General features: G+C 40.1%; 1 non-coding gene across 1 annotated transcript; it reads left to right on the top strand.

Annotated features, from left to right (window-relative positions):
• The first annotated feature begins 13308 nt into the window (after positions 1 to 13308).
• LOC141616106 (small nucleolar RNA R71) lies at positions 13309 to 13415 on the top strand. Its single transcript, XR_012530478.1, has one exon. It is a non-coding gene; the product is annotated as a small nucleolar RNA R71 (small nucleolar RNA).
• The last annotated feature ends 11228 nt before the right edge of the window (positions 13416 to 24643 follow it).

Below are 24643 nucleotides of genomic sequence, written 5' to 3'. Positions count from 1 at the left end.
GAAGCAGCTGGCGAGTGGTGGGATAAGGTGAAGGTGAGTGCTAGGGAGATGTATGCGAACCAGGGCTTACCTGTTATACCTTGGGAAGAGTTTCGGAGGGCTATGAGGAAGGAGTTTGTACCGGAACATGTGAGGAGTAAGCTGAGAGAGGAGTTTGATGGGTTTAAGATGACATCCGACATGTCGTGGTGAGTACTACAAGCGTTCAATGAGAAGTCTAGGTATCCGAGGATATGGGTTTGAGTGAGGAGAACACGGCGCCGAGGTTTGAGAGGGGTTGACCCCTAAGATTATGGATAAGCTACCTGTAGGAGTCCTTACTGATGTTAAGGAAGCTTATGAGAGGGCTGGAAGAGCTGAGAGGTTAGTGGAGATGGCTCAGGAGAGAGTGGGTGTTGAGAAAAGAAAGGCGGAGAGTGAGGGAGGGGGCCAATCTAGTCACAAGAAAGGCAACCACAATCAAGCTAAAGGATTTTCTTCTGGGTCAGGGTTCAGTGCTGGGGCTTCCTTTGAGCGTGGCCGTGTGAGTGGTAGTGGTAGTTGGGGGATGACCTGCTATGGTTGTGGCGGTGTAGGCCACAAGAGACATGAGTGAACGAGTATATCTGGAGCTTTTCAGGGATCGGCTCGGGGGAGTTATTCTCAGGGACCTGCACAGAGTTATGCGAGCAATAGACCGTCTGGGTCATGGTCTAACCGGGGAAGTCAGAGCTATCAGGGTGGAGGTAACCGCAATGGCGGTAATTCTTATCAGAAACCAGCTACGAACAACAACAACAATCAGGGGTCTGGTGCTAAGCCGACCACATCACCAAGATCTTGTCCGGGGAGGTGGACGAGAAGACCGATGGAAAGTCGTTCATGATGGACAAGAAAGCAAATTGAGGAGGATGCACATGTTATCACCGGTACTTTTCTTGTTAACGGTGTTCATACCTTTGTTTTGTTTGATTCGGGGGCGTCTCAGTCGTTTGTATCTTCGAGTCATGTTAAACGGTTGGGTTTGAGGGTATATGAGTCTGTAAGCGAGAAAGTTTTTATACCTTCGGGTGAGTCTGTATCATGTGGAAGGTTGTTTAGAGATGTGTCTATGATAGTTGGGCAAGTTGATCTACCTGTAGACTTGCTAGAGTTTCCTTTTGACGGTTTTGAGATGATAGTCGGGATGGATTGGTTGGGAAAGTATAAAGCTAAGATAGACTGTCATCAAAAGAAAGTGTCTTTGAGAGGGCCTAGGGGTGTTAGTGTGTCTTATCGTGGGTTTCTAGTCAAACCCAAAGTTAAGTTGATTACCGCTGTCACCTTGAAGTCTTATCTGAGGAAGGGATGCCCTTTGATCTTGTGCCATGTGAGAGATGACCGGATAGAGAGTCCGACAGTTGATCAGATACCAGTGGTGGGAGAGTTTGCAGATGTTTTTCCAGAGGAGATTCGGGGGTTGCCACCGAAGAGGGAGATAGATTTCACCGTTGAGTTGAAACCGGGGACGGGGCCAATCTCTAAAGCACCGTACCGGATGGGTCCTAAAGAGATGGAGGAGCTCAGGAAACAGTTAGATGATCTGATAGAGAAGGGATACATTAGACCTAGTGTATCGCCGTGGGGAGCACCAGTTCTTTTCGTGAAGAAGAAAGATGGGAGTTTGAGGTTGTGCATAGACTACAGGGAGCTGAACCGAGTGACGGTGAAGAACAAGTATCCTTTGCCAAGGATAGATGACATGTTTGATCAATTGAGTGGTGCATCAGTCTTTTCAGAGATTGATTTGAGGTCGGGGTACCATCAGGTGAATATTAGAGAGGTGTACATACCAAAGACAGCCTTCACGTCGAGGTATGGCCATTATGAGTACGTGGTGATGCCGATTGGGTTATCTAATGCACCGGCTGTGTTTATGGACTTGATGAACAGAATCTTCAGACAGTTTTTGGACAAGTTTGTGGTGGTGTTTATCGATGACATCTTAGTCTACTCTAAGACTAAGGAGGAGCATGAGGAGCATCTGAGGATTGTGTTGCAGACTTTGAGGGAGCATGAGTTATATGCTAAGCTATCCAAGTATGAGTTCTGGTTAGAGAAAGTTGCTTTTCTGGGGCATGTGATCTCTAAGGAGGGAGTAGCCGTGGATCCGGCAAAGATTGAGGCAGTGACAAAGTGGGAAGCACCAAAGAATGTTGCTGAGATCAAGAGTTTCTTAGGTTTAGCTGGATACTACAGACGGTTCGTGAAAGATTTCTCCAAGATAGCTAGACCTATGACAGCTTTGATGAGGAAAGAGAACAGGTTTCGCTGGGATGAGAGTTGTGAGAAGGCGTTCCAAACATTAAAGGAGCGTTTGACCACAGCTCCTATCTTAGCATTGCCTGAAGGGATCGAGAACTTTGAGGTTTATACAGATGCCTCAAAGAATGGGTTGGGATGTGTGTTGATGCAGAATGGTAAGGTGATTGCCTATGCTTCTAGGCAATTGAAGCCGTATGAGGAGAACTATCCTACACATGATCTAGAGTTGGGTGCAGTGGTGTTTGCTCTCAAGATTTGGAGACATTACCTTTATGGGGCGACCTTTAAGGTATTTTCGGATCACAAGAGTCTCAAGTACATATTCACTCAAAATGAGTTGAACATGAGACAGAGGAGGTGGATGGAGCTGATTGGCGATTATGACATGGATATTATCTACCATGAAGGGAAAGTCAATGTTGTTGCAGATTCTTTGAGTAGGAAGAGTTTACACTCCCTGTGTACAGCTCTATCTTTGATGAGGTTGAGAGATGAGGTGGGGAAGTTTGGGATACATATGATGCAGAGAGGGGAGGCTGTGGGAGATTTGACAGTACAGCCTGATCTTTACGATGATATTCGAGGTAAACAGGCTTTAGATCCTAAGATTGTTGAGTGGAGAGCTGGAGTAGAGAAAGGGACAGTGTCTCGATTCTCTATTCATACAGATGGTAGTTTGAGGTTCGATGGTAGGTGGTGTGTCCTAATGATGAGGAGCTGAAAAAGACAATCATGACAGAGGCACATTGTACATCGTATTCAGTACATCCAGGTGGTGACAAGCTATACAAGGATTTGAAGAACACGTTTTGGTGGTCTGGGATGAAGAAAGAAACAGCTGAGTTTGTGACCCGTTGTTTGACATGCCAGAGAGTTAAAGGGGAACAGCGACGACCACAAGGTAAGATTCAGTCTTTAGAGGTACCTGAGTGGAAGTGGGAATCCATTTCTATGGATTTTATCGTGGGTTTGCCAAAGAGTCAACATGGTAACAACATGATATGGGTGATAGTGGATCGACTGACCAAGTCAGCTCACTTTGTGCCAATGAAAGATACATGGACTAAAGCACAATTAGCTATGGCCTATCGAAAGAATGTGCTAAAGTTACATGGAGTCCCTAAGGACATAGTGTCTGACAGAGATGCGAGATTTATCTCAAGGTTTTGGAAAGAGTTGCAGGAATATTTGGGAACAACTTTGAAGATGAGTACAGCTTTTCATCCTGCGACAGACGGTCAGACTGAGAGAACAATCAAAACTCTTGAGGATATGTTACGAGCTTGTGTGATGGACTTTGGTAGTAGTTGGGAACAGAGGTTGGATTTGATAGAGTTTTCTTACAACAACAACTATCACACTAGTATTGGCATGGCACCGTTTGAGGCTTTATATGGGAGGAGATGCAGGAGTCCGATTTGTTGGGACGACAGTGCTGAGGCAGTGGTTCTAGGACCAGAGATGGTACATGAGATGGTTGAACAGATAAAGATGATCAGGGAACGGATGAGAGCAGCTCAAGATAGGCAAAAGAGTTATGCATATCTACATCGCCGGGATATAGAGTTTCAGGTTGGGGACAAGGTTCTTCTGAAAGTGTCTCATATGCGTGGGGTTATGATATTTGGGAAGAAAGGCAAGCTGAGTCAGAAGTTCATCGGGCCTTATGAGATCTTAGAGCGAGTTGGGGAGGTTGCATATCGTCTGGCTTTACCAGCTGCGTTAGAGAGAGTGCATAATGTGTTTCATGTATCGCAGCTGCGGAAGTATGTGAGTGACCCGTCACATGTGTTAGAGGCAGAGAGCTTAGAGCTAGATGAGTCCTTATCATATCTTGAGGTACCTAAGCGATTTCTTGACCGGAAGGTTAGGAAGACTAGGAGTGGTGAGACAGTTTTGCTTAAGATCCTTTGGTCTAACCACGAGACTGAGGAAGCTACATGGGAGGCAGAGGAGGCCATGAGAGAGCGTTACCCTTTCCTTTTTGATCAGGTATGTATGGTTACGGGGACGTAACCTTGTTTCTTTTAGGGGGGTAGGAGATGATCGCAAAGAGTTTTTAAGAGTTTGTATACCCTTTTTATGTTGTGTCGGTATAGTTGTTATCGTTGAGTCGGGTTGAGTTTGGGTTAGTAACATGTTTTATGTTGAGGTTGCTTTGGTTGTTGAGTCGGGAGTGTCGTAGTGTGAGTCTTTGTTTTGTTGTGGTTTGAACTTCGGGGACGAAGTTCTTTTTAAGGAGGGAAGACTGTAATACTACGTATTTATGAGTCTCTGGGTACTCTATCGAGTAGGCCTTACTCTGTCGAGTAAGGGTGAGTTGCAGTTTAAAATAGTTTCTGACCTGTTGGGTACTCGATCGAGTAACCTGGATACTCGATCGAGTAAGGGGGCACTCGATCGAGTACCTTGGCTACTCGATCGAGTAGCCGGTTTACGGGGGATGATTTCTCGGGTTTTGTTAATAATGCGATTAGAGTATATATTACTTCCGTCACTGTAAGAAGATAAATCAAACTACGTCATTCACTTTAATCGCATTGTTGGCAAATCCCGGAGCTTGGAAGGTCGGATTTTACCTTTCTTTATACCGTTGTGATCCTTGCGTCGAGGGTAAGACCTATATACCGTTTTTATAATGTTTCCTTAAAGTTAGTTAAACCCTAATTTGGGGATTTGGGGGTTTTGTTGTTTTGTATGATTGGTAGTGATTATATGTTTGTATGTTAGGAGGAGGATTCGTAGAGGAAGCGTTTTGATATCAGCTGTGAGATCGTCTGATTGTGTTGTGCTTTCCAGGTAGGGTTTCTCTACTCAGTATTAGTTCCATAATGCATTGTTGGTGTTGTGCAGTTGCTGATTATTATCGTATTGGTTTTATGACGGTTGTTGATTGATTGTTGTTGATGGTTGTGATTGTTTGTCTCTGGTTCTCGAGATGCGTTTTCGGCTGAGTGGAGTCACTTGCGGGAGTGGCTTCACGCCCTAGTTTCGCCCTCCGTGGAACCCGCCACGGGAGGGGATGTGCACATTAATGGGACAGGGTTATCGCTCGGTATGATGAGCGGGGATTTGGTGGGTACGGCTGCGGTCCCCCACTGGCGGTGGCGGGTCCGGTGGACGATCGGTGACGGAGATTGATTGGAGTGGGTGATTGTGTGTGACTGTTTGAGCTGTGTTGTTTACTGTACTGTTGATTATATAAATTGTGTGATTAGTACTGACCCCGTATAATGTTTTAAAAACTGTGGTGATCCATTTTGGGATGGTGAGCAGTTATTGAGCAGGTATGAGTCGAGTACTGGGATAGCTGGGATGTGCCACGGTCTGATGATAGAAGTCTTCCGCTGTAGCAAGTAGTTTAATAAACATTTCAGTTAACTGATTAGACAGTTGGTTTGAGAACATGTATTCGTATTTTGGTTTTGGTTTTGAGATTGTAACCTTTCGCTAAAGTATTTCTATTTAAATGATGTTTCAATATTGTTTATTTGATTATCATTGCCTCGGGTGGTCCTGGTAAGGCACTTGGAGTATGGGGTTGTTACAATGTCAATCACCAAGTACACTTATCAAATTTAAAACTTTAGTCAACCTATGAGATAGTCCTCCTTATACTTCAAAAAAAAATCATTATTTGTGTCTCATAAGCTATCTTTGAATCTCTAGTGTATTTATTCTAAAGATAGAGTGGGAGAAAAATGAAGACACAAAGAACACAAAGCAAATTTGTGTACTTGTGTATATGAGATCTACGCTAGAAAGAATGATTTGTATACCTATATAGATAGTGTACATGAATAGATGAGATCTATGGTCTCGAATAGATGAAATCTACATGACAAAAGAGGCCAAGTGAAGTAATCAAAAGAATATGTTCTCAAGATAACTACACGAGGAGACCAAAAGAAAATTTTGGAAGAAGAATGACTAATGTAAAGTCTTAACAAGAGATTTGGCTAGTTTATGAGCGACTTTTGACCAATAGTTTCAATATTGATATTTACTTAAGAGCCTAAATGAAACAAAGTTGCATCCTCAAAAAAAATAAAAAAAAATAAATGTGATTTATGACTAAAAGTTGCAAAGAAAGATATGCCGATATCTACAAAATCTAAATTAATTGTTAACCACGCTAGTGTCATTACTTAACCTCATTATGAAAATGAAACGGTTAAACCTCCTTCCAGAAAAGGGTATTTTGAGAAGGAGGTATATTAAATGAAATTCACATTTAAATAATGGCATTGCTACGCATCATTATAAAATGAATGAGTTAGAGATTAAAATCTCTTTCCATAAGTTTAAGATTGAAACCTTTTCAAAATAGGTATTTTGAAAGGATATGCTGAGAACATATATGGTTTTATCTTAATAACTTGGCAAAGCAAAATATATTTCAATTCTTGAAATATTTCGATTGAGTAGTCAATCGCGAAAGATGTGGAATTAAGTGGGAGTTGGAAATTATCATGTGAAGACATGGAATTTAGTGGGAGCAATCATCTTGTAAAAATTTATAACTCATTACTCATTGAGAATGACGAGCTGATACTATCTTTCACAAAGAAGTATTTGAGTTTTCAATTCTGGATGAAAATGGACTATGATGAATCCAATCACATCATGAGATGTTGGATAGGTATTGAGATATACACATCGAATCAACGAGAAACGTAGGTTATTCATGTCATTGAAAATGGAATTGCCATTAGCAGTCATGGTCGTTCATTGAACCTAAGAATGGTTGATCACATGATTATTAGTTACTAATGTTTTCGCCATTAGAATAATCATTAACATGTCCAATAATGAATCATATGCATAAGAGCATGATGAATCATTGGCAAGCCATAGAAGAATCGTCATGAATTCTCGAGGAGAACTAATGAGCAATTCCAGTGATGGACAGTGATACCCGTCGTGAGGTGTCAAAAATAATATTTATAAACTCCAACTACAACTATAGCTAGCGGCAGTCGGGTCGAACCACAGAGAGGCAGACGTAATTTCTAGTTGTTTAAATTCGGTCTAAGGTAACAAAAGGTGGGGGTTTGAATGGGTTTGGTCTATAGCTAATAATAATAAAAGAAAAGTAAACTAATAAAACATATAAAATCAAGTATAAAAGAGGTACTAGGATGGTCGGTTCGTTATAGTTTCGGCGGCAGCATATTAAACAGGTCTAAATCAAACACATGAGGCAGGAAATAAAGAGGTCATCTCGGTCCACTCTTAACAAATAGCATCTTTCGATCTCGCTATAGGTCCCTAATATCACTAATACTAACTTTCGTCCTGAAAAGTGATTTACGGTCTAAACTTTACCTATTTTTCGATCTCAGCATAGTTTAGTCATTTTAATTGGTGATCTAGCAACTGTCCCTATCTCTCGATCTAATGGGTCAGTCACATCTAAAAAATTCAACTAGTCGTGTGCACTCGATTCGTCGAATAGAGAATTAAAACAATTAAAACGAAGGTAAAACCTGACGTGGTCAGTCGATCGACCAGGTATGGCGGTAGATCGACTGACACGCGATTTCAGTCCATAATAATTCTACGCCACCTACACTATAATTCCCCTACATCCTAGCACAATTGATTTAGCTACTCATGCTGAGGGTGATAACAACAATAAAACTAGGGCATAAAAGTAATGAATTCATAATTAAAGCGGTAAGATAAATAATTAACATGCAACGATAAAACGGTTTCGGGAACCTAACTAGCAATTCTATACTAACAACGAAATAAAAGTGAATCGAAATAAGGCAGAAGAATACCGAGATTGCAGAGGAATGATTAAGAATAAGAACGAAATTCCAATGCTAAAACAATATTCCGAACCCTAATAGAAACTGAATGTTACTGTGTAAAACTTAGATAAAAATCGGATCAAAACTGGATGCCTCTATCTGATGTTCTAGGTTACGTTATATAGCAAACATACGTAACACTTATTATCAAAACCTAAACATAATGGGCTTCAAGTTCCTCGATCTTTTAATTCTCGTCTGGGATAGCAGCTTGGTCGATCGACTAAGCATGGCGATCGATCGATCGCTCTTGATGTCTGATAGCTTCGGAACCGCGAGTTAGTCGATCGACTGAAGGTAGTGGTCGATCGACTGCATTAGCTGCTACTTGACTTTCATAATCTCGTGGATTTGTCTTTTGGGCCTTAGATTGCGCACCAAGCTCGTTCCTTAAGCAAATACTTCACGTCAAATGCAACGCAGGATACTCGGGGACGGATTTAGCTCGATTTCCACTGGATTCTTCACATTTCTGCAATAATGTACAAAAATTCGGAAGTAGACGGAAATAGGGAGAAATGTAGCATAAACTACATGAATGAGCTCTGAAATGCGTGTAAAATGGGATGTAAAACATCATATAAAAGACACGCATCAAACTTCCCCAAACCAAACCCTAGCTTGTCCCCAAGCAAGAACTAGACTCGATCTAATGACCTAATGGAACGAGTTCAATCTCAGAGCGAAATGCAACATGTAAAGCCTAAACCATTTTAATGCAATAACCAACAATCAATTAGCAATGCGAATCATGCACACGAGTTATGGAGTCGTTAAAAACATGTTGAACCGTCAACTGTAGAGACTTATCAAATCGGACTCTCACGGGTCGCTCATATCACTCTAATAAGCACAGGTGAAAAATGTAAAGATAGAAAAAAATCATTTGTAGTGACACTCACCTAACTACGACGTATAAGAACATGCCTGCAATATAATATGAAAACAATCTCTACAACCGTACATACGCATTCCAACCAACAAGAGACCATGACACATGCCGAGGTATATATGTGGATATGTGAGGTATGGGTAAGAAGAGGCAAAACATTTATGGAAAAGTGGAGGTACAGGTGATCAAGCTAGTACCGAAACGGAACCATATGGCAACATCCAACTTCTTGCTCAAAAACAAATGAAACGGTGCTATAGCAAGCACAAATCTCACAATCTCCAGGTATAAAGGTAATCAACTAACTCCCCATAAGATATGGATAATACATGGGAGCAAAAATCGCCAAAAGATAAGGATTTGAATTATGCGAATTTGATTTCTTTTTCTTTCTCTCGAACCTCAGTCGATCGACCTATAATGCCAGTCGATCGACCGCTTAAACAGTACATAACCTCTTTTTTCATTTTCTTTTTGAATCGTTTTTTCACTTCTTTTTTTTTCTTTTCAACTTTGTTTCTTTCCTTCCTTTCTTTTCATTCTCCCAACTAAATCTCAATAAGAGCATTTACAACCAAAAACTACGTAACAATCCCAAGAACACGGACTACTAGCTTGACAAAGGACAGGCTATATGTAGGATGTAGTAAATAGGACAAAAAGGATATTTTTGGCAGTGTGGAGTTCATGGGTAAAATGAATAAAGGGAAACCTCTACCACATGTGTCGACAGACCACAAACCGAATGCATACAGGTATTAAGCAGATTAAGTTCATATTTATGCACATTTATGTAACATGCCTCATAAGGAGTACTACTCACATCCTAGATAAACTGGTCATAGATGTCACCAGTTATAGGCTCTAAATCTTAGAAATATGATGTAGCTTGCCAAAATTCTAAGTCAAGTCTCAAGTTTCAGCAAAATATTAACGAAAACTCGTAGATATGCACTTATATGATTCTACTAATAACATGTTAATCAAGCAAGGCTTAGGCATAAACAAATGAAAATGCAATATCATCCTTGAAATACTACCGTTCTGACTCGACCTATATGCTAAAATTAACGTGCATTTTATTTGAAATGTTGAAATTTTTCAATTTTTTTGAATTTTTTGAATATAAGAATGAAATAAACAATGCAAAACAAAATGTAAACGTGAATGCAAGCAAATGATATGCGACGCAAAACTCTTCCCCAAACCAAATCACACAATGTCCCCATTGTGCAAAATCATGTAATGAAGAAAAGAGAAATGGGAATTTGCGAGAAAATTAACAAATAAAACATGAAGTGAAGTGGAATTTGGGAACTCACAAGACTTTAAGCGCAGCAAAGGAAACCTCCCCAAACCAGCGTAAGCTAGGAGGTTTCAGTAGCCAGCAGTGCTACTAATAAGTACCTGAAAAGACAAACAAAGAACCACGCATAAATCGAGAAAGCAAAAATGAAGCGGTATTATGTGCATGATAGAGAAAAATAGAAGAAATAAATAAAATGACGGAAGATAAAGTGGAGTAGAAAACTCCCTTAATTCCGCAAATCGGCCAAAAATAGCAGGGGAGAGGTCGTGAACGGTACAGCAGTGCAGGTCGGTCGATCGACCACATAGCCCAGTCGATCGACCAGGGTGAAAGGAACAGTAGCTCCTGGAAACTGCGACGCAGTCGATCGACCAATGTTGCCAGTCGATCGACCGAAGATACTGCTGTAACTTTTTATTTCTTCGTATTTGCTCAATTACTTGAGCTAAAGAGGTCTAAAAACCTGCAAGTGCACAATAATACGCGCCCAAAATTGCGCAAAACCCAAAATAAAGTCTCAAGCGTATAAAATCCTAAGCAAGCAAAATAAAATGCGAAGTTTCGCGCACACAAAAGCAATAAAAAGTGTTTAACAAAAGCAAATAAAAAGTTTGGAAAACATGTGATCAACTAGTAGTTGATCAAGAACGGCCACGGAATGGCCCACTTCGTCGGCTTCTGGCTACTAGAGGTAGCCTCAACGGTGCTTATCTTATCAGCTGCACCCTTCTTAGCTTCCACGTCCGTATGGCTCAACGGATCAACACTTTCATCATCTCCCCGGTCAATGACTTCTTCAGACTCGTCAAAGTCCAAGTCGGACTCCCTTGCCTTGACCGGTTCGTCATCAACTTCCTCATCAGTGGCATAGCTAAGGCAACCAAGACCTCCTCGTGATACGATTGGCTTCTTTGCGGCTGGAGTGACTTGCAGCTCTTCCTTCCCCAAACCAGCTCCTGTAATATCAGAAATAGACAAATCTTCCTCCAATTTGCTCCCAATCTGGGGCGGAGGGGTTACAACAGGAATAGAGATAGGTAAATCAGGAAGCACAAAGTATGATTTCTTGTCAGAAACCGTGTTACAAGTCACAGGCCACATGGGGTCCTTTTTCTTAGTCGGCTGGGCAAAAACAATAGAATGCTTCCCCACTTTGAAGGTCAGGGTCCCAGAACCAACATCAATAACTGCACCAGCAGTGTGCAGAAACGGCCTACCTAGAATGATAGGTATGTGGGCATCCTCAGGCATATCTAGGACGACAAAGTCAACAGGGAAGAAAAACTTCCCTATTTGCACGAGGATGTCTTCTAGGACTCATATAGGCTGGACCGCAGATCGGTCAGCCATCTGTACTGTCATATCTGTCACTGTGAACCTAGTCAATTTGAGCTTCCTAGCTAGACTCAAAGGCATGACGCTTATACTAGCTCCTAAGTCACATAATGCCTTCTCAATAGAGAAGGTACCTATATTGCAAGGAACAGAAAAGCTACCCGGGTCCTCTAGCTTATGGGGTGCAGTATGAGACAAATAAGAGCATGACTCTTTGGTTAATGCGACAGTATGCACATTTTCAAGTAACTTTTTCTTAGACAAGAGTTGTTTCATGAATTTAGTGTAGGCAGGCACTTGATTGACCAACTCAAGGAAAGGAACTTGTACATTCAAACTACGAATAACCTTTTCAAATTTATTGAAAGATACCTGTTCCTTTGTCGGCACTAGTCTCTCTGGATATGGGGCTGAGAGAAGTACCTTAGCCCTCTCTTCTAAGTCTCGCATGCCGGCATCCGTGGACTTAGGTTGAAAGTCCACCACCTTCTCCTTATTGAAGCTTTAACCCTCCTCAGACCGTCTCAAATGTGAGCCATTGACCGACATTGGGTCGAACTTCGGAATCGGGACGGACCCATCAGCACTCGGGGCTTGCCCTAATACTTTCGGAGTTGTCGAACCCCGGAACAAATGGTCTCTCAAATTATCGGGCATTGAAGGACGAAATTTCTCAATATCAGCAGGGGCCTCAGTCGATCGACCACCTTGCTCAGTCGATCGGCGAGGTGTCTGATTCGAAGCTCTGTAACCCGCATATCAGTCGATCGACCGGCTATATTAGTCGATCGACTGATGTACCTGGTAGACGCCTTGTTCTTGTTATTTTTCGTTAAAGCTTTCTTTTGACTCGGTTCCGCCTCATTCTTTTCAGGGGCATCCTCGACCATAGCAGGCCCCTCCAGGGTAGACCCACTCCTCAAAGTAATGGCATTCAGGGTCTCTTTCTGGTCAGTTTGAGTCGGTAAGTGTCCGGGAGCTCGAGTGGTACTCTTACTAGCTAATTGAGCAATTTGGCTCTCTAGTAGCTTCATCCCGGCCTTTCTAGCTTGGGACTCCTTCAGCAGCAAGTTCTTAAACTCAGCAAAATCGGAATTCCGGGATTGTTCTTTGCTACGGCACATAGGGAGGTTTTTGGTATTGTTGTTGCTTATGATGAGGGGGCACATAAGCTTGATCTTCTTCTTTGTTGTGGAGGTTGAGTCGGATTCAGGACATTCTGGCTACTCCACCTCAAGTTGGGGTGGACATTCGGCTCATAGTACGTGTTTGTCTGCCTATAGTGTTGAAAGGCAGCACAAGACTCAAAGGGAACAGAACAATTCTCTGAGACATGCCCCTCAGCTCCACATCTTCTACAGACGAAAGGACCGTCTGAAACAGCGTTAACATGGTACATCCCACCTTTAGAAGCTCCTCCCAATTCATATTTGTCAAACCTTGCAGTGAGAGCTTCTAGTGCAGCAACAGAGGAAGATTCAGCAGCTCTCCTCTGGTTTCCTCTCGAATTCCCATATTCAGCCTTATGAGTGGCCAAATCATCGATGATCTTCCACCCCTTAGTCTCTCCCATGTTCTCAGCAAATCGGCCATTGGCTGCAGCATCCAAAATAGCCCTCTGATCGTCATACAGCCCATTATAGAACTGGTTGCAAAGACTCCATTTTTCGAACCTATGGTGCGGTATGGTTCGCACCAATTTCTTGAAACGGACCCATGCTTCATGAAAGTTCTCATTAGGACCTTGTTTAAAGCTCGTGATCTGAGCTCTAATGGCATTCATCTTCGAGGCAGAGAAGTACTTTTTGTAGAATGTCAGGGCTAAGGAATTCCAGTCGGTGATCCCATGGGCGGCTCGGTCCAGATCTCTATACCACTCTCTTGCAGCGTCACGAAGAGAGAAAATGAACATGGTCTCCTTGATCTGATCTTGGGTCACACCGGCCGGCGGGGGTATAGAGCAGCAATAATCAATAAAAATATCCATGTGCTTGGCTGCATCTTCATTTGTAGCTCCCCCGAACTGGTTTCTCTCAACCAGGTTAATATAGGAAGGCTTTGGCTCGAATTTTCTCGCCTCCCCAGGTAGTTCGAATCCTTTGTAGAGATTCGCAGCTGTAGGCTCTGAGTGACTAGCAATGGTTGCTTCTTCAACCCTGACTGGGATTTCTGGAGAGGTAACTGTCTCAGCTGAAGAAATTGAAGCGGGAGATGTAGGTGGATCTCCTTGAACAGAGCGTTCTCGTAGTAGCTTGACGAGTACTCGGCTCTTCCTCTGTCGGTAATACCCTTTGTGATCGTCTCAACTCGCGCAAGGATTTCTCGATCTCGGGATTTAATGGTACTAGTTCACCACCCCGTGACTGCGCATAAGAAGAAACTACAAAAAGAATATAAGAAAAGTTTAAGGAACGGAAGTCCCTTAAACTAAAGAAAGAACGAATAAAAACAACTAAAAATTAGAACAATTGCCTCCCCAAACAACGGCGCCAAAATTTGATACCCGTCGTGAGGTGTCAAAAATAATATTTATAAACTCCAACTACAACTATAGCTAGCGGCAGTCGGGTCGAACCACAGAGAGGCAGACGTAATTTCTAGTTGTTTAAATTCGATCTAAGGTAACAAAAGGTGGGGGTTTGAATGGGTTTGGTCTATAGCTAATAACAATAAAAGAAAAGTAAACTAATAAAATATATAAAATAAAGTATAAAAGAGGTACTAGGATGGTCGGTTCGTTATAGTTTCGGCAAAGACATATTAAACAGTCTAAATCAAACACATGAGGCGGGAAATAAAGAGGTCCTCTCGGTCCACTCTTAACAAATAGCATCTTTCGATCTCGCTATAGGTCCCTAATATCACTAATACTAACTTTCGTCCGGAAAAGTGATTTACGGTCTAAACTTTACCTATCTTTCGATCTCAGCATAGTTTAGTCATTTTAATTGGTGATCTAGCAACTGTCCCTATCTCTCGATCTAATGGGTCAGTCACATCCTAAAAATTCAACTAGTCGTGTGCACTCGATTCGTCGAATAGAGAATTAAAACAATTAAAACGAAGGTAAAACCTCACGTGGTCAGTCGATCGACCAGGTATGGCGGTAGATCGACTGACACGCGATTTCAGTCCATGTTAATTCTACGCCGCCTACACTATAATTCCCCTACATCCTAGCACAATTGATTTAGCTACTCATGCTGAGGGTGATAACAACAATAAAACTAGGGCATAAAAGTAATGAATTCATAATTAAAGCGGTAAGATAAATAATTAACATGCAACGATAAAACGGTTTCGGGAACCTAACTAGCAATTCTATACTAACAACGAAATAAAAGTGAATCGAAATAAGGCAGAAGAATACCAAGATTGCAGAGGAATGATTAAGAATAAGAACGAAATTCCAATGCTAAAACAATATTCCGAACCCTAATAGAAACAGATATTGTTGTGTAAAACTTAGATAAAAATCGGATCAAAAGCTGGATGCCTCTATCTCGATGTTCTAGGTTACGTTATATAGCAAACATATGTAACACTTATTATCAAAACCTAAACATAATGGGCTCCAAGTTCCTCGATCTTTTAATTTAAATGCAGGATAGCAGCTTGGTCGATCGACTAAGCATGGCAGTCGATCGACTGCTCTTCAGTGTAAAGTAGCTTCTGGAACCCGCAGGTTGGTCGATCGACTGAAGGTAGTGGTCGATCGACTGCATTAGCTGCTACTTGACTTTCATAATCTCGTGGATTTGTCTTTTGGGCCTTAGATTGCGCACCAAGCTCGTTCCTTAAGCAAATACTTCACGTCAAATGCAACGCAGGATACTCGGGGACGGATTTAGCTCGATTTCCACTGGATTCTTCACATTTCTGCAATAATGTACAAAAATACGGAAGTAGACGGAAATAGGGAGAAATGTAGCATAAACTACATGAATGAGCTCTGAAATGCGTGTAAAATGGGATGTAAAACATCATATAAAAGACACGCATCAGACAGAACACTTTGTTATGTGCCAAGAGGTTGCACATTTTGAAGTTCGATCACACGTAAGGATTTATGAAAATCCTAAGCTATTCAAGCTAAAAGGAGAAATAAGAAGCTTTGAAAAATACTTAGTTGAAGTAAGAAGTTACTCAAAACTGATATTTTCTAATATGCTAGGACTTATGAGAAGTGCTAGGCTAATCATCTTGACAATTGTTGCAAGACTCTACAAAACGTATACCTAGTGCATTGTGAGTTAGTAGAACACTTGACCAGTGCAAGTTATATCATCCACCACAATTCGTTGGTTATGTGATAAACAACAAGAAAGTTCTTTCTAGATAAAGAACCCAAACCTAGGTTGGGAACCTATATGTGTACTTGGTAAGGTTCATGCTATGAAAGATAACATGAATATAAAGGAAAATGCAATATAAGAAGTTTGAACACATGGACACTTGGTATGTGAAACTTCTATTGCAATCAACTAGTGTTTACACACTTTCGATATACATCACAAGGTTGTAATATGGTATTGACTACCCGAATGTGATGTCGACGTTTGTCGTTTGAGTTATTATTAACTCACCTTATACTTTGTTACATCCAAACGGGTTGTAGAGACAATTGAACCCCGTTAAAGTGAACACGGATTAGCATTGTATTCGCCCATAGTTACTTACATGAGGTGACGTCTCGAAGTGACTAGAGTGTGATGCGATTGATGGCAAGTTCAAGTGCCATGAAGTCATGTGAGATGACTAGTCGATCACATAGACAGACTGTTGGGAACACCTTGTCGGGCCTTATGACCGCTTATAGAGTTCTGGCAAATTTATATAGCCTGGTCGTGGCGAGAGCTACTATAGCATTCTAATGAGTCGATTCTTTTGACTAAAGACTATTCGCCTAAGATGGCACAGTTTCAGATTAACTTTGATTTGTGTTACTACGACCTTCGTAAATGGGGTCAAATGGGCATATTTTGGGTTATGATGGTTGTGGCTAGTCGAAGGGAATAAGTGCGATAGGAATTGTCCACCCCTTGTCAGGGTTATAACAATATCTCAGGGCCACTCGAGGAGTAATAAACTGGAAATGTGTGGCCACGCTAGGAAGGTATCCATGGTGGATAAATTCCGGTCAATCTGTTATTATCCAGATCGAGGAAACCACTCTTGATATGATCACTTGCAAGTACGACCTGAAAGACACCTTGCATTGAGTGGGAGATAGTAATAGGACAAGAGAATTGGTGACGCACACTTGTCGAGGACAAGTGGAAGATTGTTGGAATATGTGTCCTCCGACAATAATGCGATCACAACTGTCGATCATGATGATCACATGTTTAAGTCTCATTTTAAGAATACATGTGGGAAGTAATATTTTACTGTCAACTGGTCCACACATATCGGTAATGATTGGCTGACTAGAGTTTGACATTACTGTCGTGCGACGGTGGTGATCAGTTAATCCCCTTAGGTCATACCTAAAGGGTAACACTCTTAATTGAATATTTAATTGGTCGTATAACGATACGAGTCAATTAAATTGCTCAAAATTGACGGACTATTTTGGGAGTAATATTTACGTGTCTCGTTGTAATCTGATTAAATTAGACACGGTCTAAGTAATCGAATTGTTTTATTGCTTAGATGAAATTATTGTTTACGGAAACAATTGAACTGAATGAATAATTTATTATAAATACAAGATGTTGTAATTTATAATTGGTAAAGTATTTTGATACAAGTAATTGTGAATTACTAAGTCGATTTTGTACATGACGTATTTTATTAATACGTTGATTTTTAATACGTTAAAAATACATGACATTTTTACATGACTTGTGACATGTGACAAATTGACAAATTGACAAAGATAAAATGGAATCCATTTTATCTTAAATGGACCGAAATAAGGGGTGTATTAGGCTAAATATTGTGTTGATTAATTTTAGTGGAAAACATAATCATTTACCTAATTGCTAGCCATGCAAACCTAGTTGTTTTTGTGAAGAGCAACTTGATCATGCATTGGCCAACACCACCCCACCCTACCCGGTTTTGTCATAGAGAAAAGCCAAGGGTTTTTCTCTAAAATTTGTTTAATATACACTATATGCATTCTAGTGTATTATTCATTCTAACATCATCTAAAATATAGAGTTTTAGAGAGATAAATTACTTCTTCTTCTCCCTTCTCTTAAACCGAAAATTAAGAGACCAAAAACAATATTTTTGGGTCAATTTTATTCAAAATTAATATTGTTCTAGTATCAATAATATTAATTTTATTAAGAGGTTATCTTGGGTATTATTCCTTGGGAGGGATTCTATACTTGAATCCTTTGTTCATCCATCTTAGGAGAGCTCAAGAACAAGTGAGTAGGAGAGCTCACTTGTGCCCAATAATCCGAAATTTCCAATGTAAGAATGATGATTTCTTCACTATATTTACTTATGTTTGCATGCATAAGATCTAATTAATTTTATGACTAAATTAAATGGAACATATAAGAATATGTCGAGTATTATGAGATATAGATTTCTAACAGAATTGTTAATTGGTTCATTTACACGCATGTAAGCATGCTAATAATAAATTTATAGAATTGTGATTCATTACAATAATCATGTACTATACATACATATTCTCATTGTAGGGGGCAAGCCATAGTGTTTTTGGTCGACATCAACCGACGAGCGATACTATTGATTTGTTCTTCCTGTGAAATTATGTGCACAGAGAACGCCTTAGGACTCAAGAATCCGTAGGCGTGAATTGGGAACTTCCTCTCAGCGATCTGATTATTCAGGTACCTATTACGCCACATGGAAGAAAGAATGTTATTTTAATTGATAATTTAAACAAACATCATTATTCGTAAATGGAAATGACTAAATAGTTTTTTTAATAAAACTTACTTCATCCAAATCAAAATGTGAACAGCATGTAAATTGTCAAGGTCAACAAATTCCATCAGTTGCTTCGGGTCTAGTATGGCTATATCAGTTGCGCCCATAATTTCCTCTTCAATGTTAATCATGACTACATCCCCACTAGGTGACTTCTTTACAGTCAGGTTATGCAAAGCCTTCAACGAAGTAGTTTTCATTTTTTTCTTATATGCACACGATTCATAATAAGAATCATAAGCAGGCTTGACTGCAATAAAAGTAGTTGGCTTATATTGTATGTCGTGTGTTTTTGTTTTTGGGGAAGACATAGTCCTTTCGGTGACTTTGTCCGTTGACGTAGTAGTAATTGCTTTAGCTGCCGCCATGGCTTTGCTTAACTTCTGTAAATGTAAATATTAAAGCACTTACGATATGTTAATATTCGTACCCTAATATATTTAAAAAACAAGTAATAATTAACGCCTGCATATAGGTAACTCTGGGATGACAACATTGATGAGGTTGTCAGGCCATTGCACATAAGAACTTAGGGCTTCTTTCAAATAAGTAACCTCCTCATTAGGAAATGGTACTTTTACTTCCCCATAATCGTCTTTATTTAATTGGGACACTTCCACTTTCCTGCATTTGTCACGAAGGGGTATACCATGAACCTTAACTTGTTGAAGTCGGTCGTAAGCGAACACGTATCCCATGGCAACAACTTTCTGTTTTCCCTGTAAATAGAACAGACGACAAGCCACCTTGCAATCGCCCTTCACGACAGCTTTAATCAATTAGTACATCTACATGCACTACTTTTAATAAATTTCATAAATAAAAAACGTGTATGCTATGAATAATTATAAACTAGAAGCTATTACCTTTTTCGGTGTTGAGAAGAACGTCTGATCATCAACTACCTCCACCTCATCCTGTGTCACGGCCTTCCTGGCTTCCTCTTCCGCTTCAACTGCCTGATATCGATCCTCGGCTCTCACCTCAGTCTCCTTTGCCATTTCCCTCTCCCTTGCCATGTCCTCCTCGGCTTCCTTCTGTACCCTAACACTTGTCCATATAACACGTACTGATTTTCCAAATCATATAACACATTGTATATAAGACATAAATATTGTTACCTCTTTTTCCTTCTCCTCCTCCTCTTCCTCCTCCTCCTCCTCCTCTGCTTCCTTTATGACTTATTGAACTATATCCAACTCTTCTTCTGATGGCTTTTTCCCAGTTTCCACCATTCTCAGCATCAACCTGGCCATTTTCTGTAGCTGTGTAGTAGAAATTAATGTCAGCATATATAGTTATAAATTATGTTGAATTAAATACAGTATTTATATGATTACCTTCTTGGAATCATCACCACTCATCATCCTTCCAGGAGTTTTCCCAAAATACATAGTGATACCAACATGCGTCGATACCCCTCTCATACGACGTGGATGCTCTGCTTTGCCGATTGCCCTAACAAGAATGTCATCACGTCCTTGAGGCTTCCATTTTCCTTCCTCTACCTCCTTCTCACATATCCTCTACATGCACAAAAAACCATTAAATACCTAAATTTTATTTAAACTCACAATCATATAACTCCAACCACCACTGGTAGGAGTGACATATTAAGTCAAACTTACAATTTTCTCTTTGATGTCCTTATCATATTCAGTTTACGTCTTTTCATTCTTAGGAGTGTGACCTTTCACCCAAGCGTCATGACGACTGAATTTTCCAAGCTTTGCCTACAATTCATTCATCACATTGATATCCTCTCAAAATATTTATGATTCGTATGAACATATATAACATCCGACTAAAACACCTAATAGTCTAATACTATAAGAATTATGTACTTACAAGTTTCGTCTTAATCAATCTATAACCACCTCGGGAGCCGTAAAAGACGGTCTTTTTCTTTAAAATATTCACCTTATTCCTCTCACTCAAAGCCTCCATCAAATTGTATCGAGAAACGTAAGCATGACCAAACACTAAACTAAGTATACTTCTTCACTTATTAAGTTACCTTAAACTTGTCAGACTGCCTATAACCAATATAGCTATCCTAATGGTCCTGACTGACATACGGATACTTCTTTGTTGGTGATTTCTTGTTCATCTCCCCGGTTTCCTTTTTGAACAAGTGGTTCTCAATAATCTTTAACTTCCAAGATCTGAGGGCTTCCCCTGACTTTTTTTTAAGGTACTTATCATACTTTTCGGGGACAACGTAAGCTAACTGCATATATGATGAGCATAGTTGGTTTGTTTCGGCTAATACACATATCAAGTAGTAACTGAATTTCAGCTAAAGCATTTATTATTGTATATACATACCTTTATTCTATTTATTAGCATGGTGTTTCGTATTTTACTCAGTTCACTGATATGCGGTGTACCGAGAGGCACATACTGTCTTACACAACAACCAATCCAACTCGCAAAATACCCGGCATTCTTACCATATGGCAGCCCCGTATATTTATCCCATTGTAAAGGATTAGGTATCTTTGAAATTATTGCTTCTAGGGAAACCCTATGGCGCATTCGACCTGCAGTGTGTTGCAAATTATTCTCATCACCAGAGTCATCGCCTGACACATTTCCATCGCTTCTTTTCCACTTCTCGACCATATCTAAAGCAGAAACTAATAAACAAATAATAACAATGCATACTTATAATAACAAACAAATCTCTAGAGAGGAGGGTTTATTACTTCTTTAAAGAGAGGATAATCCGGGTTGATCTAGCGGCGGCAATGGTGATAATAATGATGACTGCAATGGCGATGGGGTAGGCTGGTGGTTGAGGGGAAGCTCAGTGTTTGAGGATATTATGTGGGGGAGGGGAAGCTCAGTGTTTGAGGATATATGTGTGAATAATACAACACTTGCAAGACCTTGTTTAATGGAAAGTAATAAACACGGTATAAGAAAAACCGTTGTATTTTATATTCAAACAGACAACGGTTTTGTTTGAAACCGTAATTGATTAGTATTATTTACAACAGGTTAGAAATAACCATTATATTAAAGCTTTTCATTTTGTTTGATTTTACCGCCAAGAAATAAAGCATCATTTTTGTATAGATAACAACGGCCTGAACCGTTATAACTGTATACGTCCTGAACAACGGTTTAGGTATAACCGTTATATTTTATATTTCATTTTGTTTGATTTTACCGCCAAGAAATAAAGCATCATTTGGTACGATTTTTCCCTAACCCGCAACAACAGCGGAAAAAGTTTACAACAGCAGTTTGATATATAACAGCAAGACAATAATTACACGATGACGTAAAATATCTTGTTTGGATTGCTGATATTTTCACGGCTGTCGGGAACGTTTTTTGGATTTACTAGTCTCTTCATTAACCCAAATACCTTCATCGTGACCATCTCGGGTATATATGTTTGGAATGTTACCATTTTCAACATCATTACCAAATTGCGATATAACACTGTGATCAAGTCCTTCCAATTCGACGTCTTCATCATCTGGAATTCGACGATGGCAACATAGAACAACTGACCACCTCTTATCCATAGGATCAGTAACATAAAACTCTTATTTTGCTTGTGAAGCTAATATAAAAGGATCGTCCTTATTTCCAACCTTGTCAAAATTTACTAATGTGAATCTTAAACCATCCTTTCTAACACCATTGTTATTGTCAACCCACTTCCATCGAAATAGAGGTATCTCAAAATCCATGTAGTCTAAAACCAATATCTCTTGAATAACACCATAATATTGCATTGTACTCAGAATAAATTTTTTATCCTTTGAACTAGCAAAGCATATTGCGTCAGAATCTACGCAAACTCCACTGTTTTACATTGTGCTAGCCTCATCTTGAATGTGGGTGTAGAAAGTGTACCCATTGATCGCATACCCGGTATAAAAAGTTGAACGAGAATCAAGACCGAAAGCGAGATGTCGTAGCCTGGGTGAGCAATCGTCAATTGGGTTGTCATCATCGTAAATAGTATCCTTAAACCAGTCACTAAATTACTTGTTATGCTCATTTTCATACCACCTTTCTTTCTTATGAGGGTGTTTTCCCCTAAGGTAACGCTGGTGTTCCATACTGTAAGGCTGGACATCATCATCGTTAAAAAGAACGTATGTATGAGCTCTATGTCGCGTGTTAGGTGTCATATCCTTAGAAACACGACCTCTTACACCTTTTCCATTCATCCAGTCACTATGATGATTCGTAGGAGCTCCAATTAACTCATTCAAGGAGAGGTACGCGTAACAATATGAAAGAGCTTCATCGATAATTGCTCGCTCAGCAATACACCTCTCTGGACGATACCTATTAGATGTGTAATCCTTGTAAACGTTCATTAATCGTTTGAATGGGTAATGATATCTCAAATACACTAGACCGAGATACAAAACCTCCCGGACTAGGTGGACAGTCAAATGAACCATGATAGTGAAAAATGAGGGAGGAAAATACATTTCAAACTGACAAAGACTGGTGACGAGGATGTCCTGTAAAGTTTTCGCTTCATCGGGATCAGTGACTTTACGTTGATTGATTTGAAGAAATAGCATGTCGAACTTTTGGAGGTAGAATGGAACGAACGGCCACAGCTAGTAGTTGTTGCATCAATGTATGACAGTCATGTGACTTTAAACAAGTAAGTTTTTGGTCCTGCAATGAAACAAGGTTTCTAATATTAGACAAACAGCCCTCTGCCACTTTAATACCATGCAAGCATTCACAAAACTTTTTTTTCTCCTTTTTTGAAAGAGTATGAGCTGCAGGCGGCAAAAATGTTTGATTTCCTTTTGTTTTAGCTGCCAGCTCGGGGCCAAATGCCCATCTCAACCATATCATCCCTAGCTATCTTGTTGTCTTTTGTCCTACTCCGAACATATAGCAGAGTATTGATTATATTATCACAAACGTTCTTTTCAATGTGCATAAAATCTAGGCAATGTCTAACCGGGAGGTCACGCCAGTACGGAAGTTTGGTAAAAAAATATAGATTTCTTTTTATAACCACGAGTAGACAAATTAAGTCCCTTCTTCCCATCCATTCTCAATATCTTTCACTTTCTCATACACTTTATGACCATTCAAAATCTGAGGACTCACACGCTGCTCAGGACACCCATTAAACGCTTTGTGAAGCTTACGATAATGATGATCAGGGCATAACCATCGACGATTTCCCCTGTACACATGCTTGCGAGAATGCTTCAAATATTCTGATTCAACATCTCCCCCCCCTCTCAATGGGCAAACCTCTTTCCCATGTACAGTATGTCCAGAAAGATTGCCGTATGCCGGAAAGTTAGTTATTGTACACAATAACATAGCTCTCAGATTGAAACTTTTCTTCTTATAACCATCAAACACAGGTATCCCTTTTTCCAATAGAATCTTCAGATCATCTAGAAGTGGTTCCAATACACATCTATGTCATTTCCAGTTTGTCGAGGGCAAGATATCAACAAAGACAACATCAGATACTTTCGTTTCTTGCAAACCCATGGGGGAAAATTATAGATGGCCAACACCACTGGCCAAGTACTGTGTTGGGTACTCATGTTTCCATAAGGGTTCATTCCATCTGTGGTGAGCACTAGACGCAAGTTCCTTTCTTCTTTGGCGAAGTCAGGATATTTAGTGTCAAACTCTTTCCACTATTGACCATTCGCTGGGTATCTTAACTTTCCATCTTCAATCCTTCCAGCACTATGCCAAGTCAACATTCTTGCATCTTCTTCATTCAAATAAATCCTTATGAATCTTGGTATTATTGGAAAATACCACAACACCTTACCTGGGATCCCTTCCTTAGTCTTATAACACCATACAGAGCAGCGCGGACAATATGATAATTTCTCATAATCTTTACGGTACAATATGCGGTCATTGGGACAAGCATGTATTTTCTCATATTCCATGCCCAATTCTCTAATCATTTTTTTAGCTTCATATATCCGAATCGGAAGAACATTAGCGCCAGGACGCATGTCACATAGCAAAGCTAGAAGATCGGTAAAACTCGTATCACTCCACCCATTTGACCCATTCAAGTTATATAACTTTACCACCGCGGACAATTTGGTA

The sequence above is a fragment of the Silene latifolia genome, chromosome 11 (genome assembly GCF_048544455.1).
Source record: "Silene latifolia isolate original U9 population chromosome 11, ASM4854445v1, whole genome shotgun sequence".
NCBI classification, from domain to species: domain Eukaryota; kingdom Viridiplantae; phylum Streptophyta; class Magnoliopsida; order Caryophyllales; family Caryophyllaceae; genus Silene; species Silene latifolia.
Note: the sequence above shows the minus strand (reverse complement) of the source record. Positions and strands in the feature narration are given on the sequence as shown.